General features: G+C 34.6%; 1 pseudogene; it reads left to right on the forward strand.

The window, feature by feature from the left end:
- Positions 1–20,156, forward strand: part of LOC134255272 (phosphatidylinositol-glycan-specific phospholipase D-like) — a 42,596-nt pseudogene extending 22,440 nt beyond the window's left edge.
- Positions 20,157–20,821: the final 665 nt, after the last annotated feature.

Consider the following 20,821-nt stretch of genomic DNA (forward strand, 5'->3'; position numbering starts at 1 on the left):
AAATGCATCTCAACTAATCAGTAATATTCAGCAATAATCAGTAGTGCCCCTACCACACATGAACCCCTGACCCTTAGGCCTTGATATTTGATTAATACCAAGGAGCAGATTTCAAACCATTCATTTATTTTCAGTATATAAGTACAGCCCCCCTTTCTATGGTACCCCTGACCCTGGGGCCTTGAAATTCACAATTCTAGAAGATATGGGCCCTTGTCCAGCATAACTATATAGGTAGTTCATCTGCTTAATACCCTGGAGCAGAGAAGAAAATTTTCAAAGATTTAATGTATTTTCACTATATAATCAATAGAGCCCCGCCCTAACACTAGAACCCCTGCCCTGGGGCTATAAAATTCACAATTTTGGAAGAGGCATTCTTGCTTATTATAACTATGTACTTAGTTAGTTTATTTAATTCCTAGGAGCAGAGAAGATTTTCAAAGAATTCATGTACTGTAAATAATTTTAATTCCACGGTGTTAAAATTTCATGATATCTCTGAAGGTACTAATCGCGATGGTTTTAATTTCACGATGCAAGAAATTAATTCAAAATTTCGTATAAGCATTTAAATATTTCTAAAAACTAATAATGACATTCACGACGGGTTTAATATCGCAGAAAAATGATAAATCGCGAACATAGCGAAATTAAAACCATCGTGATTATTTGCCAATCTACAGTATTTTCACTATATAATCAATACGTCCCACCCTAACACCAGAACCCCTGACCCTGGGGCCATAAAATTCATTATTTTGGCAGAGGCACTCTTGCTCATCATAACTATGCACTTAGTTTATTTAATACCCTGGAGCAGAGAAGAAGATTTTCAGAGAATTCATGTATTTTCACTACATAATCTATAGAGCCCTGCCCTAACACTAGAACCCCTGACCATGGGGCCATAAAATTCACAATTTTGGTAGAGGCACTCTTGCTCATCATAACTATGTACTTAGTTGGTTTATTTAATACCCAGGAGCAGAGAAGAAGATTTTCAAAGAATTCATGTATTTTCACTATATAATCAATAGAGCCCCGCCCTAACACCAGAACCCCTGACCCTGGGGCCATAAAATTCACAATTTTGGTAGAGGCACTCTTGCTCATCATAACTATGCACTTAGTTAGTTTATTTAATACCCAGGAGCAGAGAAGAAGATTTTCAAAGAATTCATGTATTTTCACTACATAATCAATAGAGCTCTGCCCTAACACCAGAACCCCTGACCCTAGAGCCTAAAAATTCACAATTTTGGTAGAGGCACTCTTGCTCATCATAACTATGTACTTAGTTGGTTTATTTAATACCCAGGAGCAGAGAAGAAGATTTTCAAAGAAATAATGCATTTTCACTACCTACTTATATAGCCCCGCCCTAGCACTAGAACCCCTGACCCCAGGGCCATGAATTTCACAATTTTGGTAGAGGACTCATTGCTGATTACAATCATGCAAACAGTTTGACTGCTTGATGTCCAGGAGTAAAGAAGAAGATTTTGAAAGATTGCATTATTTTTAGTGGTTTTGGCCCCACCCCTCAGGCCCCAGGGGGGCAGGGATCATGAAATTCACAATTTTTGTTCCCCTTCAACCATAGATGCTTTAGGCCAAATTTGGTTGAAATTGGTTCATTGGTTGCAGAGAAGAAGCTGAAAATGTTCAAATGTTAACGCACGACGACGAACGAAAACAGATAGCAATAGGTCACCTGAGTTTACTCAGGTGACCTAAAAAGAATGTACAAATGTTGATAATTGATTTATCAAAAAAAAATGTTATTTCCTTCTCCTTCGGGACTTTTTTATTCTCATGTTCATAACTAAACCTAAACATAAAAATAATGCTGGCCTTATAATGAAGAAAGGGGCCCCTTTCAAAATAGATAATTTCAGGGCCGCTGGGTCAGGGGTACCAGGGGGGTACTTTGACTAAAAATAAATTAATGCTTTGAAATCTGCCCTTTGATAAGCAATGGTGCCTCTTTCAAAATTTGTGAATTTCATGGCTTTTGGATTAAAACACGAACCAAACACAATCGCTAGAAAGTTGTTACATGATACTCAGGTGACCTATAAGGCCCGTGGGCCTCTTGTTTACTATATAATCTATATAGCCCTGCCCTAGCACTAGAACCCCTGACCCTGGGGCCATGAAATTCACAATTTTGGAAGAGGCAGCCTTATTCAACACAGCTATTCACTTGGTTAGTTTATTTAATGCCCATGAACAGAGAAGAAGAATTTCAAAGAATTTTTGCATTTTCACTATATAATCTATATAGCCCCGCCCTAGCACTAGAACCCCTGACCCTGGGGCCATGAAATTCACAATTTTGGAAAAGGCGGTCATTTTCAACTTACCTATGCACTTTGTTAGTTTATTTAATGCCCAGGAGCAGAAAAGAAGAATTTCAAAGAAATAATGCATTTTCACTTTATAACCTGTTTAGCCCTGCCCTTGCACTAGAACCCCTGACCCTGGGACCATGAATTTCACAATTTTGGTAGAGGACTCAATGCTGATTACAATCATACCAACAGTTTGACTGCTTGATGTCCAGGAGTAAAGAAGAAGATTTTTAAAGATTGCATTAATTTTAGTGGTTTTTGCCCCACCCCCCAGGCCCCAGGGGGGGGCAGGGACCATGAAATTCACAACTTTTGTTCCCCTTCACCCATGGATGCTATATGCCGAATTTGGTTGAAATTGGTTCAGTGGTTTCAGAGAAGAAGCTAAAAATGTTCAAATGTTAACGCACCACGACGGACGAAAACAGATAGCAATAGGTCACCTGAGTTTACTCAGGTGACCTAAAAATTGGATTCCTTATTGTGGCCCAACCCTAACACTGGGGGCATGATTTGAACACTTGCATTTAGAATCTACACTACCCCAGGATACTTCAACGAGTTGTAGTAGTATATGTGCAATGATACACCCACCCCACGATATATAACACAGTATTCAGTTCACACAATCAATACAGGGACAGTCGTATGACAATATGATACATATCACAGTATTCAGTTCACACACATATCACACATGAATATTAGGTTAAGAAGTCTGCTTGTCATCATATTTTTTTAAACTTTTAAATAACAGTTTTATCAAAAGTTCATACTTTTAAAAAAAAAAATAAAAATAAGAAAACAATACAAGTTGACTGGATACTGTATAGATTCAGACTTCTAATATTAATTTATAAGAGGATCTTTCTTAGTATTTTTTTTCTTTTTAATTGTAATGAAAAAGGAATATGGGCATTCTTTTTTCCTTTTACTTGCGTAATATGGAATGTTATTTCACAAATTCATACCAAAGCTTTTTGTGCGACACGGGGGGGAACATATGTTTATTGACAAAAAACGATAAAAAATGCTTATTTTCCACCAATTTCAAAGCGATTTACAACTGTCAACTGAAACATTATATTTTATTGATATATTTATGTTTTATTTATTTGCCTAAAACATAAGAAAAGAGATAAGGAACATTTAATCATATCCAAGACTATTTCAAAATATGGTGGTGCTTGAAACTCTGATTTCAATGGAAAATATCGTCTACCCCCCTTTTTTCAAGACAGGGATTTATCTAGCTATTTTGTTTTACTATCGTTTTATATATGATTATGAAGGGGAAAATTGAGAGCCGCACGCTCGATCTGAGCTTCTGATGGTCATTTTTAGACCTTTAGAAAGGCCTCAAAAACTTTACTTTTTAGACAAAATATGTAATAACAAAAAAAAAATTTAAACATCAATAATATATTCTTTATTCTATTAGCGCTAAACAGTAAATTATCCATAATTCCAGCTCTTGCAGGGATTTATCAAGGCTGTTTTTTCTACCAGTAAACAGTACCTTTCCCCTCTTGAAAAAGACTGGCAGGTGCATAAATTCCCCTTTTTCAGATAGAAAATTCTCTGGTTAAACAGAGAAGATTTAAAACATCGTTCTGAATTTTTCCGTTTTTGTCCGATTGAAGTTTAACAGCATATCCTAATTTACCATCCTAGTCATTCAAACGCTTATAGAATAAAGAATATATTATGTTCAAGCTTCTAAATTGATATTGACCAGTAAACATGTGCCATGTCCATGATGTCAAAAGATATGTATGAGATTGCAGAGTTAAAAAGAAAAGTGGAGATGAGTATAAGATGGAGCGTGTATCATTATGAATCGGAAGAGTGGAGTAACAACAAAAGCAATGTTAGTAGTGAAACATGAAAAACAGGAGAATTGATTTGTGATGAGATATTCAGAGAACATTGAATTTCATGGCCTCCAGTTTAAAACACGCTAATTAACCATTTTGCTAGATGCATGACATCATAAATATATATAGTACTTAGATCATTGGCATAATACCCAGGAGCAAAGGAAAAGATTTTCAAAGAATTCATGCATTTTAACTACAGGTAACTCTCGATAACTCGAAGTCCGCGGGACCGAGGAAAAACTTAGAGAGATCAAGAGTTCGAGTTTTCAAGAGTCCGGAATTTTCCGAAATTGTTTGGCAGGTTAGTCTTACCGGATGTAATGATTTTCATGCAATGCTAACTTTTCACACATGGTTTTTATAAAACAGCGATATGATTTCGTATTTTAAATGAATATTTATAAATCTGAGCAAAGCTAAAAATGTACATCGTCATTTTATGTTTATTTTTTTATTCTTTATAATGCGGACATCATACTACGCATTCGTTAAATGAAAATGACATTTTACAGCGCGGCGTGGTTTTTCCAAATATGTGCATTGAACAAAGTTCTGTAAGTATTTGTCCAACAATAGTAGTCATATTGACACTGAGGCTGTTTCTCTGGATTTTCATGTTTCGTTAAACTTTGACACTGACTCTAAATAACAAGAGGCCCATGGGCCACATCGCTCACCTGAGCATTGTGGCTAGGAAAAAGTAGCCATTTGGTTTATTATTGAAAAGTTTAAACCCAAAAGTAGTCCCATGACCGATCATGGATTTGCTATTTTTGAGAAGATTTTTAATGAATATTCCTACAGATTTTTATGTAAAAGTTTGGTCGGCCATTTTGGCCCCGCCCTACCCCTGGGGGTCATGATTTGAACAAACTTGAATCTACACTACTTGAGGATGCTTCTATATGAATATGATTATAATTATTGCTCTGTGATTCTTGAGAAGAAGATTTTTAAAGAATTTTCCTAAACCTATATATTTCTATGTAAAAGTTTGGTCGGCCATTTTGCCCCCGCCATACCCCTGGGGGTCATGATTTGAACAAATTTGAATCTTCACTACCTGAGGATGCTTCCACATAAATATGATAAATTATGGCTTTGCTATTCTTGGGAAGAAGATTTTTAAAGAATTTTCCTATATATATATTTCTATGTAAAACTTTGGTCAGCCATTTTGCCCCCGCCATACCCCTGGGGGTCATGATTTGAGCAAACTTGAATCTAAAGTACCTGAGGATGCTTCCATATAAATATCACTAATCATGGCTTTGCAGTACTTGAGAAGGAGATTTTAAAAGATTTCCCAACAAATTCCTATGTAAAACTTTGATTGGCCATTGTGGCCCCACCTTAACCCCAGGGGTCATGATTTGAACAAACTTGAATCTACACTACCTGAGGATGATTTCAAATGAGTTTCATCTTTTCTGTCTCAATGGTTCTTGAGAGGAAGATTTTTCCTATATATTCCATTGTAAAATTCTGATCGGCCATTGTGGTCCCATCCTACCCCTGGGGGTCATGATTTGAGCAAACTTGAATCTACACTTCCTGAGGATGATTTCACATGCGTTTCATCTTTCCTAGCCCAGTGGTTCTTGAGAAGATTTTTTTAAAAATGCCATTAAATTTTCACAAATTCATAATTATCTCCCCTTGGAAGAGGGTGTGGCCTTTCATTTGAACAATTACCAAAGGATACTTTGTGGCAAGTTTGGTTGAAATTGGTTCAGTGGTTCTTGAGAAGAAGACGAAAATATGAAAAGTTTACGCCAACGCCGACAGACAACGGACAAATTTTGATCAAAAAAGCTCACTTGAGCCTAATCGGCTCAGGTGAGCTAAAAATTGAAGGATTTCTATGGTCTCCAATACCAATACCAAAATATGAGTGTTGGTAGACAAAGAATTTTGATACAGTCTTCAACATGAGATGTTTGTAAAACACTTATATGCCCCCCCTCCGCCAAATAATTGGAACCTTTGTAAGTCCAAAGGACATAATTCTAACTGGAATTTTTTAAAGTCCAATCATGGCTTTGCTATTCTTGAGAAGAAGATTTTTGAAGAATTTTCCTATACATTTGAATGTAAAACTATGATCAGGAATTGTGGCCCCGCCCTTCATCCGGAGGTCATGATTTGAACAAACTTGAATCTACAGTACCTGAGGATGTTTCCATATAAATATGATTAATCATGGTTTGCTATTCTTGAGAAGAAGATTTTTAGAACATGCCACCAAATTTTCACTATTTCTGAATTATCTACCCTTGAATAAGGGTGTGGCTCTTCATCTGAACTAACTTGAATCCCTTTTACCAAAGGATGCTTTGTGCCAAGTTTGATTGAAATTGGCCCAGTAGTTAAGGAGACGAAGTCGAAAATGTTAACGTTTACAGACAGACAGAGGGACACTGTACACTTTCAGCTTAGGTGAGCTAAACATGAATGGAAACTGGTGGTGGACTGACAGACTGCAATATGCCCTTCCTTCTTTGAAGGGGGTCATAAAATATACTTATAATTTTTTTCTCTCCAAGACTGAAAACTATAAATAACTAGGCTAATATTTTGAATTTATTTCTCTCTGATGGCTTATTTGCCTTTTGGGGGTGGGTGGGGGTTGAATATTTTCTCAAAGACACCCTTGTAGTAATGAATTACTTAGATTTTTTTTACAACTGTTCTTTCTTATATCTATTTGGAGAGGGGCTGATTTTGTCTTGAAGATTTAGTCTCTGAAACCAAATCGCACAAAGAGGACATTGAGAAACATAGAATTTTTGCCTGAAGTTCACAAGGAATACACATATGAAATATGAAAGTCATAGCTCCACTAAATCAAAAGTTATGGGCAAGGTTAAAGTGTTTGTGACGGACGGACAGACTGACGGACAGACGAATGAGATTTAATATCCCCTCGCTTTCACGAAAGCGGGGGACAACAAGAGATGTTTGTAAAACACTTATACCCCCTCCCCCAAATTGGAATTTTTCCAAGTCCAAGGGGCATAACTCTGTCAGAAATGGTGTGATATCTTGACCTAGGTATTCATCTGATAAATCTGTATCCCAAATTTCATTTCAATATGTGCAACCTCTGAGAAGAAAATGAATGGAAACTGCAAATAATTAGAATTTTTCTAAGTCCAAGGGTCATAACTCTGTCAGAAATGGCGCGATCGTACCAAAAACAGAACTTTACCTAGATATTCTTATGATAAATCTGTATATAAAATTTCATTTCAATATGTGCAACCTCTGCAAGTTAAGGGAAACTGGTGGTAAACCAACAGACAGACTGACTGCCAGCAGCAAAGCAATATGCCCTCCGTTCTCCAAAGGGGGCATAACTCTTCATAAAAATGAACGGAAACTGCAAATTATTGGAATTTTCTAGGTCAAAGGGCCATAACTCTGTAAAAATGGTCTGATCATACCAAAAACTTGACTTAGATATTCTTAAGATAAAACTGTATACCAAAGAAGATGGGCGCATTTGGCGTGTGATCTGCAGGAATCATTTGTATGAAACATTTATGGTTTAAATGTCCATGATTTGGTTGGCTGAACATAGCTGGTCAGACTTTACAAACACGTCCATAGGTTTTTTTTGCATTTAATTTGAAAGACCTTGTGAGATTGTAACATCTATGCCCATTTTTCCTAGGGGGTACTATAACATAGTAATGTTTCATAAAAAATAAACACCTAAAATATTTAATGCACAGATGCATGATACATGTACAGGTACATTATAGAATGGAAGATTGGAATTGATTTCGCTCGAGAACCAAACTGAAGCAAAATTTATCTAATTCAAAATTTGAATACATCAGGACATAAAACGAAACTGACAAAATAAATGGTTGTTTGCATGAAAAAAAAATTAATGCCCCAGGCCAGGCTCGAACCAAAAAACTTTACGCTTTGAGCGCATTGAACAGGTAGCCCTACTTACGGAGCTAACACCTCTACACGTATTCAGATGATTTATAAAGGACAAAGAAGCACCACATTGACACATTTGGATTTTTTTGGGAAAAGTACATTTTTCGTGGTCTCTGGGTCTTCTCTGACTTTGACATGTACATTAAATACAACTTTTGTTTCTAGCACTTATATTGGGCCACCTTCAAAATAATGTTTGCTTGCCCTCTCCTGACTCAGGGTAAAGTTATTGGATCTGACAGGTAGGTATGAAAATCTTTTTTCAAAAAAAATATTGTGTCAGAAAATTTCAACAATTTTTTTAAAGGTCCATTTTTTAAAAATGTGATTTGTTTCTTTGAATTAAAATACACACAAATAATGTTTCAAATTTCAAATTTTTGATGTATTTCTGATGGTAGTTTGGAGGAGGTGATGGGATTTTTTTTACCCTTGCAAGACTGGTCTATTAAATAGCTTCAGATAACAAATATACCTCTAATTTATTATTCTTTTACATATCAAAATTAATTGACAGAAGAATAATTTCATCCAACTTCATTGTATTTCATTTCAAGTTTTGTTTTGTGATATTTAGCAAGTGGGATCTCTAGACCTTTTTATCCCTCAAAAAATTTGAAGGAGTCAGAAGTAAGATTTATTTTTAAAATTGCTTTTATCAGTAGATGAAATTAAAATATGAAACAAAATAAGGTCTGTCATTACTTTTTGATACTATGCAGCCTCCGGTGGTCCCAGTTCAAGAAGGAAGAAGGGATATTGAACAACCAAAGAATGGATGAAAAGATATTTATCCATATAATGTGTTAAAATTCTAATTTGTTCTTGGATATAATCAAGATTAACTTATTGCAGTTATTTATTATCCTTAGAGCATAATATTATTATATGAAGCTGAAAACTACATGAAGGGAGTGGGGGGGGGTTAAATGCTCTTTTCAATATACTATCAAATTTATTTGCAGCATGAACATCCCGAAAGGGATAATCACTTTATTTCTTACCATGTTCTTAAATTTTTCAAAAGCAAACCAAAGTTAGATATCCTCCCTGAAAGCCGATTTATAAAACCTTCATGTTGGGAAAATGTTTTCTCCTTACAAAGTGGACAGACTTATCGAAGTTGCATGCCTGTTCATTTAATCCTCAAAAGGGAAAATATGTGTGACTTGTATTTATATTAAATATGCAAACTTATCGTACACTACAGTCTGATATTTCGTCGACTTAAAAAAAATCCCGATAGATTTTAACATTAGTCTATTCCTCTTCATGCAAAAACATTAATTCTTTGCAATGAAAATAATCTTCAAACTCTCTTTTAAATTTTAGTTAACTTTTGAAAACAAGTTAAAAAATTTAAGTCGTATTCATAAGTGAAAATTTTCCCTATTACCTTTTGCAGCATTCATGGTGATCTTCGGGATGCAGAATGACACCTGCAGTGATTTCTGACAGGGCATCCCATTAGCGTAGGGGGGTACAGCATATTCCTACATATTAAAATATTTTTGAGAGTTATTTTACCTCTCAGAAATATTAAATTGATTTATCAAATGAAACTTCTGAGTTTAATTTTATTAAATATTTACATTCTGACAATTATTTTGACTTATAAATAAGAAATCATAATCCCTGCCCAACATGGGTTATAATGGATCGTTCGAAACTCTGTTTGAATCCCTCGGACTGACTTCAAAGAGTCGAAGGGAAACTGGGGTAGCGGTTGATTACGTAACGGTGTATATCTCTTGGACGAGTTTCAAAGAAAGAGTTCGTCATCTGAAATTTACAGTAGTTAGAATGTGATATTTGCGCAGTCGTTGATACTAACTTCGTACGTAATGAATTTCCGAGTTAAAACGGACGAAATTGTAATTAGTAGTTTTCAGAATTTGAAAATTAGTGTTATTTAATTTGATTGTATAAGTAAAATTTTTAATATTCTTTTTTTTTTGGTTAACATTTTATTAAAGTTTCTGGTTACACTCTCTTCTTTTGTAGCTCTGTTGCAGCTTCAAAAACGAGTTTAACAATTACTCACTGTTTTCAACATTTATAGCAGAATGCCAAGGTTAGCCAAATAAGAGTTGACACATTGATTTGTTGGTTTTTGCAGAAAACGGTTCGGGTTTCAACCAAATATAAACATACCGATGCTTTCATTGGACAAGTCGATGATGTAGTAAATCTAATGAGTAATCAAAATTTTTGTCAAATTAAAAAAAAAATGATTTTAATAAATAAAGAGCATTTACAAAGAACTTACAAAAAACTTCAAATGTACAAAAGGGTTGAAGCCCCCCCCCCCCCATTAAAAAAATGTCCTAAGACTTTATGTCCATACTGTTAAATAATATATGAATGAGTTGATTATTTCTAAATCTGTCAGAATTTTTTTATGGAAATATTTTTTATTGAATGAGATATTGACCCAATATAATACATGGGCATTGATTATTTATAGCCTTCTCCACATGTTCAAGTAAATGTTCAACTTTTAAGTTTAGATAGCCACTGCTGACATGATTTTGTGAAGTGGTAAAATCTTAATTTCCTCTGTTTTAAGCTTAAATTATCCATGCACTCATATAATATTTTCAGGTCTTTAGCTAATGGCGATATTGACTGACGGGCTTTCAGATTTGATTATTGGCGCTCCTGGGTATTCTAAGGAAAACGCTCCTCAAACTGGAAAAGTTTTCTTCATATTTGGTAAGCTTACTTAATAATACATATATAGGTGAATTAAGGCATCAATATACTTGGGTTTTGTTACTTTAACTGAATGAAGAAACATAAATGATGAAATTTATCATATAATTTTGGCAGGAAATAAAACTGGTTTGCCAGGATTTGGGTATATTGCTGTCAATCTTGATAACACAACATTAAATTGCACAGGATATTTGAACTCCCCATCAAATGTAACCAGTGCATAAATATTCACCATATATTTGTAATTCATATGCATGTACACAAATTTGCACAGCCTTTACATGTAGACTAAATACTAAGAACATAGAGCATCAGCTTCGATCTGATTAAAATCAAATTGTTTGATCCACTCACATAGATTGCTATCATATACTATATATCTGACCCCCTCCCTTTTCCTAAAACCATCAATATTCTGCACTACTAAGTTTTTGGACTATTTATTGTTAGTTTTATTAGGCCATCATTTTTTGTTTTTGTTTAAATGCCCTGACTTAAAATTAATAACTCAAAACAAATCTCTATTTAACTAATCCAGGAAACAATTTAATTATTTTGTTATGTTTTAGTGTACTGTTAATAACTCACAAGTGTTTTTGAATAAAAATAAATTTCTCTACCTACCTGCCAATTTTTTCTATCATTTTTAAGGTGTCATATTGTTTGCAGAATTATTTCAAAAATCTCTTACAGGGAGGTAACTTGTGAAACTGCCCATAATTGATAATAATATATGTTAATCTTCACATGACAGCAAAATATGAATTTTAGGATTTTTTAAAATCAGGGTTCGAATCCCACTGTGGGATGTGGAGATCTGTCCTTCAGATGAGACTGTATAAACTGAGTGAGGTCCTGTGTCGCAGTAATTGCTGGCACAAAAAAGATCCCTCACTGCTCAATGGCCCTGAGTCTGGAGTATAGGACAAAATTTGCAGCTCTCCACCGACAAGTGGTGGCATCTCCATATGAGTGAAAAATTCTTGAGAGGGACGTTAAACAATATACAATCAATCAATTTACCAGGCTTTTACCCTTTACCAGCTTTCTTATATGTGGTTATTCTTACTGGAAAATATTATTAAATATTTAAATTTTATTGCACTGCGGAAAAATGTTTAAGATTTGTAAGAGAATGGCAATTTTAAGGACAGAGCAGGGATCAAACTCATAAATCCTGATTGTTCTTTCCTTTGAGTGTGAGAATGCCCATAGAGTCCATAAAAAACTATAATGAAAATATCCCAACTATTTGTTTTGAATTTATTTATTTTCTTTTTTTCAGCAGTTGTCCAGATTTGGTTCAAGCCTAGCTGTTCTGGACATTAATTTAGATGGAGTGTTGGATATTGCAGTTGGTGCACACACATACAGTAATGATGAAGATGACCCAATGAAATATAATGTAAGGAAGCATGACACTCCATTTCTTTTTTTCACAGTTTACAATTTTCATACTTTACTGACCTCTTACTGGTATTTGTACTAGTAATTTTAAGCTCACCTCGACATGGGATGAGCTTTGCGTATATACCTTAATTTTGGCATCAGTGTTACATAGCATCAGCATCCAGGTTTAAGTCTTCAGAGCTAGTCTTCTCCCAGGTTGCTATAAGCCCTACCTGGACCAAACTTGCTTGGATGATGCATCTAGAAATGGACATTACCAGACTTCCTTCAGATGCTGGATCTGACCTACATTTTCTAGATGAGTGACCAAATTAAAGTTTTTGGAGCAGATCCATTACCAAGTAACTAAAACCTATACCTAGACCAAAATTGCATAGATGCACACTAGCTAGGAAACATATGATGTGAGATTTGCCATATACAGTAAAACACGTTTAGTGCGAACACGGATATAGCGAATTCACGGATATAGCGAACTGATTTTGAATCCCGTTGAGGTTAGATATAATGAATTTTACATCTTTTATAACGAACAATCAAAGATTTCAAAATTTGAATAATTGAACTGACTTTATTTTCTCTCAGCATTTGTATATAAAATTCAATTCATAATAAAACCTTAGTTATCGAAGGTATGTTTTGTAATATTTGCTTCCCTAACATATTTGATAGTAACACTTGAAGGAAAACATGCATATTGCGAATTCGCTATATACGGTTATATGAATTCGTTATACGGATATAACGAATTATGGATATAGCGAATTAAATTCACAGGTCCCCAGGACTTCGCTATAACCGTGTTTTACTGTAGATGAAAAGGGCCAAGAATAAAAAAATTATGAATCTGTGAAGAGGGTATTACCACAGACCCCTGGAAGTTCCAGAGGGGGGGATCAGGTGCTGAGGAGGAGTAAGCATCCCCTGTTGCGGGGTTTCCTTAAGAGGGATAAATGACTGAATAATGGAAAATGCTCCTACTAAAAATACCTTTACTTTGTCCCTGCTTTTTAAGTCAGGGGTCACTTGTGTGGTTAGGTGGTTAAAGCACTTGCTGTAGAGTTGCAGAGTTAGGAGTGCGACCTTATGTAGCGGTTTAAATCCCACTGCAGGACATGAAATGTGTCATTCCTACTGTGTTGCATTTACATGTAGACTGGCACAAAAATAATTCCTCATTGCTCAAAGGCCGTAAGTGCAAAGTATAGGTCTAAATTTGCAGCCCTCCACTGGCGTATGGTGACATTTCAGAATGAGTGAAAAAATTCTCAAAGGGACATTCAACATAAAAGTAGATCTATGCTGCTTTCTGAGATAAAACAACTTCTAATATTGTAATACATGTCATTTAACTGATTGATTTTTTCAAAAAATGATTGCAGGGTGTGGTGTATCTCTTTTATGGAACACACAAAAGTAGACAGTTTGCTGAGCCAAACATCACAGTGTCGTGTCAGGTAAAGAAAGAATTATCTGGTGAAAGTAAAATTTAGAAAATAAAAAAAAAACTAGTATTATGCTTTATTACTGTAAAACTGCTAATGCATAACAGCAGAAAAAATGGGGATCTAAGATAAGTTAGATGCACTGCTTCCACCAACTTGTAAATCGAAGAAAGATACAACTCATTGTGGTGTCCCCTTATTTTCAGTCGGACTTTTGTCGTCTGGGAACCTCACTTTGTGTGGATGATGTGAATGGAGATGGTCATGTTGACCTTGTCATTGGAAATCCATTTTACTCACCAACAGACAATCAGACAGGGGTGGTCACAGCTCTCATGTCCAGTCAGGCTTATAGAGGTACAAGTCACGCTTCTCTCTGTGTTTTGATATATTTTCAGATTGTAAAATTGTTCTAAAGAAAAAAAAGCACAAACTCGGATTCAGTTTTGAAAAATCTTTAAAATATTACAGGTCAGGAGAATGTTTCATTTGAGGATCTTGTGGAGAAATGGAAACTCGTCGGTCATCAGGTATTTCATGTTTAACTTCAATTTTTTCAGTCAATACATTTCTAAAGGAAATGTGAGAATAAAAATCATTTATTTATTGGGAGACTTGTATACTTACAGAATTATGGCTGGTTTGGTGAATCTGTCAGAGGAAAAAATGGAGTGCTGATGACAAGTGAGCCATACTACAGAAAATGTGCTCTGTAACTATAATTTAACTTTATCAATAAAGTATACTGTCCAGTTACTGTTTGCAGGGAAAGTTTTGCTCCTGTAATTTTTACTTCTTTTGGGGGGAAATAGTGTATTTTATGTAAAATACAACAAAAGAGGTTTTAAAAAAAGTGGTAAATAGTTCTGACATTGAATAAAGAGTTGTATTCTAGAAAATTTTAAAGCAGCTTTAATTGCAATCAACCCATTATGTATTTGTGTCAGCATTTTTTTTTAACAGAGTCAACTGCTCCTTGAATCCAAATGACATCCAGTCAGCAGGTGCAGCCATGATCACAAATATTGGGTCAAAGGTCAAACTCCCCAACATGACCCTCAATGGCCGTGAAGAATTTGACCTGACTGGTTACAGTATTGACTATGGGTATCCGTATGACAATTCCTCCCTGATTTTCGCAGTCAGCGTTGCAGGGGCTATGGTTTATGGAGAAATCCTAACCATTCCTGTGGAATTGAAGTGGACTGGGACGGTTATTCTGTTCAATGTTACGAGCAGCGGACTGGTGGAAGTGGCTCACTTTGATAATGACAGGAAGTTTTCTCAGTTTGGCTCTTTTATTAAGGTAATAGTTTAATTATCCCTTTGCAATGAAGTTTGAGGGGTTAAAATAAATGTGTTAGTGTGTGTGTCTGTGTGTGTGGTTTAGTTTGTCCTTTGTGTGAAACAGGGGTGACTTAATTTGCACTGGGATGTCCAATGCTGCCTTGATGATAGTTGCTTTGCGAGCAGATGCTCCTCTTTGCACGGCTCTTGTTATCTTATTTTGCCTTTGAAAAACTAATTTGACATAGCTGTAGCATATTAATTAATCAATAAATACATTTTGTAACAATATTGCTAAGGTGTTTAAAAAATAATAATATTCAAGAATATTTTAGGTGACGAGCATGGTATGCATTTAACTCCTTAAGTACAAATAAAATGTACCGGTAATCAAGTCCATTAGCTGCTATAATGTATTGTTTATTTGAAAAATTTTCACTAATAAACCACAGCTGTATATAAATTTTTAAATAAAGATATTGAGAATTTATATAACATGTATATAAAAATGCTATGTCAGATAACAGTGGAACATTTGATGTTTGACAGTTTGTTGACTTGAATGGAGATGGTTTTGATGACTTGTTGATCAGAGGTCCGCTGCATTCAGATGACTGGACTGATCTGATCCCAAGGGCTCTCAATATCTGTATGTAATACAGAAATCTCAGTGTATGTATGTAAAGGGTGTCCCAGAATATATGAAACAATTTTATTTTGCTACAGAAGGTTGGGGAAGGGGGATATATTGAATCTGAGGGATCTCTATATATGTACGAGTTGGTTTTTTTTGGGGTTGGGGGGGGGGGTACAAAATCTTGACATCTCATAAATAAATGTACTTCACTAGGCCCTATGAGTTGTGTGGGGGTAGGGGGTACAAAATCTTAAAGATCTCAATAAATGTACATGTATGTTCTTCAAAAGGGTCTATAAGGGGTTGTGTGGAGATAAGGAGTGGGTATTAAATCTGAGAGAGATCTTAAATGGGAGGTGGATAAATTTATGTCTTAAACCAGACTAAGGAATTGTTCTGGTTAGGGTGTACTGAATCAGAAAGAATTTAACCCTTTGTGTGCTGACTTGTTTTACGTGCTCTGTAACCTCAGGACTGAGTTGTTTTGTAATATCAACAAAATTATCACAATGGTGTACTAAAATGCAAATATCTAAAATTGTTGACAACCAATTTGCTTGAAATTTGGCAAATATATAGCAAATGTTATGTTTTTTAATCTATACTATTTTTTTTTAAAATCTAATATTTTATGTTGCCATGGAAACCAAATTTTCAAAAAATTTATTTTAAAATGACTTTTTAGCATTTTAACTATATTTTTCAGAGAAAATATTGCACTTTGATGAAAAAAAATAAATCAATCGCTTTAAAAATTCAATTTTAGTTTAATATTATGCAAAAAAAAAATTAATTTAAACAATAACTCAATGATAAAGTCAATGTTATATATACCGTTATATTGTGAAAAGTCATTGTATACTTATCTGAGTAAGGGATATATTCATGTAGGTTTAAGTGAATTCTGATTCAAGTTAATGGATTTTTTTCAGATTTTAACTAAAAAGAGTATAAATTGAAGATTCAATTAGCCTGTAAATATAAAACCAGTGATTATTTTAAGAAATATAGGCAATCATATAAGAAAGTATGATCCTCAAAGAATATGCAGTTTTCAAGGTTGGGAAATCTTGGAGCAAATTGGCACAACAATGAACTAATTGCTGTTACTAGTATTCATTTTCAAATTAAAGCAGTCAATATGTTAAATAAATTAAAAAAAAAATAAAATAACATTTACACTAAGATATAGAGGTCTTATTTTCTAATGACTGGTATCTAACAGCCCTAAATATACTCTTACTAGTAATTCTCAAATCTTATTTTTTTTATTTAAAATTTGCTTTTATTGAAGAAAATGCATTTCTCCGTGTTATTTGTAAAGTTTACATATTCGTCAACTTTCCTCCCACAGTACTTCTCACTCTGTAAGAAATATGTGGCATTTATTTTAGAAGTTTTATTCCTGGCTGGCAACAATAATTGCCAGCAGGAAAACTAGTACTTTAAATTTTAGAAATTTAAGCACCTTTAACAGTCATTTATAATGTTTTCAAAAATGACTTCGTTCAATGTGGTCACTGGTGAATAACAGTTTTGATTTTTTTTCAATTGATTTTAGTTAATGATGGTTGACAGATATGTACCATAATATCAATCAATATATTATGAAATACTTTTAAGTTTATGCAAGTCTAATGGTATGGGTCATGGATATAGGCCGAGTAAGCTCAGTCAGTAGAGCATCTGACCGGTGATGCAGGGGCCCCTTTTTTCACGGTCCAGCCGTGCATTTTCTCCTTCCTTGTTACATATTTGATGCTATTGACCCCTCTGGATTTGCAAGTGAAAGTCCTGTCAGGGGCTAATGAGAATTTGGGTTGTGTCTGCAAGGATAAAGATAACTTTAAGGAGGGATATGTAATGGTTGTGCTATGGGTATCAACCTGGGTAGCTCATTCGGTAGAGCACGGTACTGACTAGTGAAGCAGGGTTCCTGAGTTTAATTCCTGGTCCAACCATAGTTACCATACATTTTCTTCTTTCCTATTACACAAGTTTTAAATGTGCCTGAATTTTTACTTCAACAAAAAATATTATTCCTAATACTGTATACAGGGAAATTTTCGCCCCTGTTTTATTTTTTTCCCCTTTCACCCTCTCCTTGATTGGGCAAAATTCAAATTACACCTCATAATTTCCTAAACAGAACTATGACTGGGTGAATTTAAAACAGGGCAAAATTGTTCACAAGTTCAAAAGGGCGAAAATAACACGGGGCAAAAATAACCCTGTATATAGTAATGAAATTTATATTTTATTTCCACTATGGGATTTCTTTGTATTCTTAGTAACTATTCATATTATAAACATATCTTTGGAGACCAAAATGTAATCTTTGTTGATATGTAATTGCACAGGAATTTGCATTTTTGAAAAAAAAAATTTCACCATGCTGAGTGGGTTTTCATTGCACAATATTTCATGAAGTATAGATAAGTTTTCCATCTTGTTGATTGTATGTCAGCATTCCAAGAATCCTCTATCATTCAACCAAGTTTAATTTGTCATACTAGGCACTTAGGTGAAGATAACTGTTTTTCTTATGAACATACATTTGTTAAAGCCTCTTTTCATAGTTTCAATATTGCAAGTATTTTTTGCCATATATTTCTGGCATGCATGGATTAAAGTTTTAATATTTTTCAGTAATACACAACAAGATTGCCACTTTTCCTAAGTACATGCATTAAGAATAAAATTAAAATTTGTGAAAGTGCAATCATGTGTCAATCAAACTTATCATCATCCAAAAATTTGAAGTTTCATAACTTTTAGATAAAATAAGATTTTTAATATATTTTTGTGTGAAATGCTGTTACAATAGATACATGTAAGTTGTGATTTTATACAGAAAATATTAACTTCAAATCTGTGCACCTTTATCATTGGTTGCACAAAGAGTAAAATTCACTTCTTTGACCGATTTGATGGCAACCAAGGGGAATAACTCTGAGGCAAACTATGTCATAGAAAAACTTTCTCTAGTGAAATACAGTTGAACTTTTGTAAGAGATTTCAGACACTGATCTCTTGGAAACCATAAATACCAGGTATGTCAAAAAGATTTGGAAATCCCAATAATTTTTTGGGTGAATGACTTAAAGTCCTTTATAGAGCGAACTTGAATTGATGTTAGTTTTACTTGCTACTACATGTACTACTAGACTTTGGATGGAATATAATTAAACATTGAGTCAAAGCTTTTTGAGCAGTTCAATCTTGTGACTACAAGGCATACCTGGACCATACTTGTATCATGTAGGATGGGTGCATCAAAGGATGCACACTAGCATTCTGGATGAGTGACCAGTTTCAGTTTTTAGGACAAGTCCATACCCAAGTACCCCAGTAATTGCAAGCCTCATCTGGACCAAAATTGATTTAATGTACATGTATTTTAGTGTAGTGTGGGACTTTGCCTCAATAATGTTAAAAATAAAATATGTTGAGATAAGCTTTGTGATCTTTGATTACAGTACATATGTACCCTGATACCTATGTTTTCACATAATAACATCTGTATCGGTATTACAAAAATAAAGATAAGACTTTTATTAAGCATTTCTTGTGGTAAAAATATAGAAGGTACATGTATAGACAAAGTTTAAAAATATTTGATTGAAATTGTTTGTTGTTTTAAATAGAACCAGCTTTTATCAATAATTTTAGGCAGGAGACATGATCATTCCAGTGAGTCCCAAAGCTTACATAGGGAGAGTGGCTGAAGTCTTGGAATACCCAACTCTGGTAACTAGAACAGTGTGTAATTGTAAAATTATATTCAACTAATTAGAGGATATTTAATGTTCTGTTGGGTGGTTTGCGGTTGTAACAGTATTTGTTTATTAAATTTTAATAAATGCAAACCAGAGTGAAAATATTTATCACTTTATTTTTTTTTTGTATGTGAATTTACTGCCTTTCTCTATTGCAGACAAACTTGGTTGTATCAGCAGTACGGAGTACCGATAACTTTAGGGGATTCCCCCACACAGGATCCATCTACATCTACACCTTCCCCAAGCAGCATCACTAGAATACTGAATGACAATTTAAATAACTGGCTAATTTGTTCCAAGTTCAAATGCGGTGTCATTTTGGTCATTGAATTCTGTTTCCATTTGTGTTTGCTACTATTTTTTTCAATACATAATATTGTTAGTTGTAGATGAATACCTGTATGTAAAATTGCTAGCAGGCAAAGCAATAGTTATGAATCAAAAGTACATGTATTATACACTGTAGTGTTCTGAGATATTATCAAGAATTTTTCCAAGGAAATATTTTCTAAAAAATATTGCAAAAATAAAATGCTTATAGTTTGATGTTAGATTTTAATTAAAGGATAACATTTCCTAATTTCTTTTGTGCAGTTTTCATTAATTACTTCCATTTTATTTTATTTTCATTGTGAAAACTGCTAATTTTAACAAAGGGTCTTCTGAAAACAGAAATCCCTGCATTCTGTATTAATTATTAAGAAGTTTAATGAACTATGGAAATAATGAACTGTAATGAATCTTAATAGTCCATTAACACAATTAATATAAAATGAGAACAGAGCAAACATGGACCAAACATCAAAGATGGGATCTAGTGCCATGGAGGATTATGCATCCCTCCCCGACGGGTCTCATCTTATGTGCTCCTTGTCATGATTGGGCAGTCAGAAAATTCCCTGGCCAATTTAGCTCAGTTGGTAGAGCACCTGAATAAAGATGCAGGGTTCCCGGGCTGGATTCTGGATCCAGCCATACATTTTCTCCTTTCCTGTTACAGATTTGGTGCCATTGACCATCCCTAGAATTGCAGGGAAAGTCCTGCCAGGGGGTAGTAAGAACTTGGGTTATGTCTTCGAGGGCGAAGACCATTTAAGGAGGAATGTTATGGTTTTGGCCATGAATACTGGCCTGGATAGTTCAGTTGGTAGAGCACCTGAGTGGAGATGCAGGGGTCCCTGGTTCGATTCCCGGTCCAGCCATACATTTTTTCCTTTCCCGTTACACCTTTTCATTTGTAGGGATGTACCTAGGATTTAAGAATGTGATGGGGATTTGGACTGCAGTTGATATCAGCCAGGGTTGCTTTGAAGATAAAGCACCTGGTTACTAGCTTCAGTGGCTATTT

Source organism: Saccostrea cucullata, unplaced genomic scaffold, assembly GCF_032062105.1.
Source record: "Saccostrea cucullata isolate Sc308-1 unplaced genomic scaffold, CSIRO_AGI_Scuc_v1 ctg127, whole genome shotgun sequence".
Classification (NCBI taxonomy): domain Eukaryota; kingdom Metazoa; phylum Mollusca; class Bivalvia; order Ostreida; family Ostreidae; genus Saccostrea; species Saccostrea cuccullata.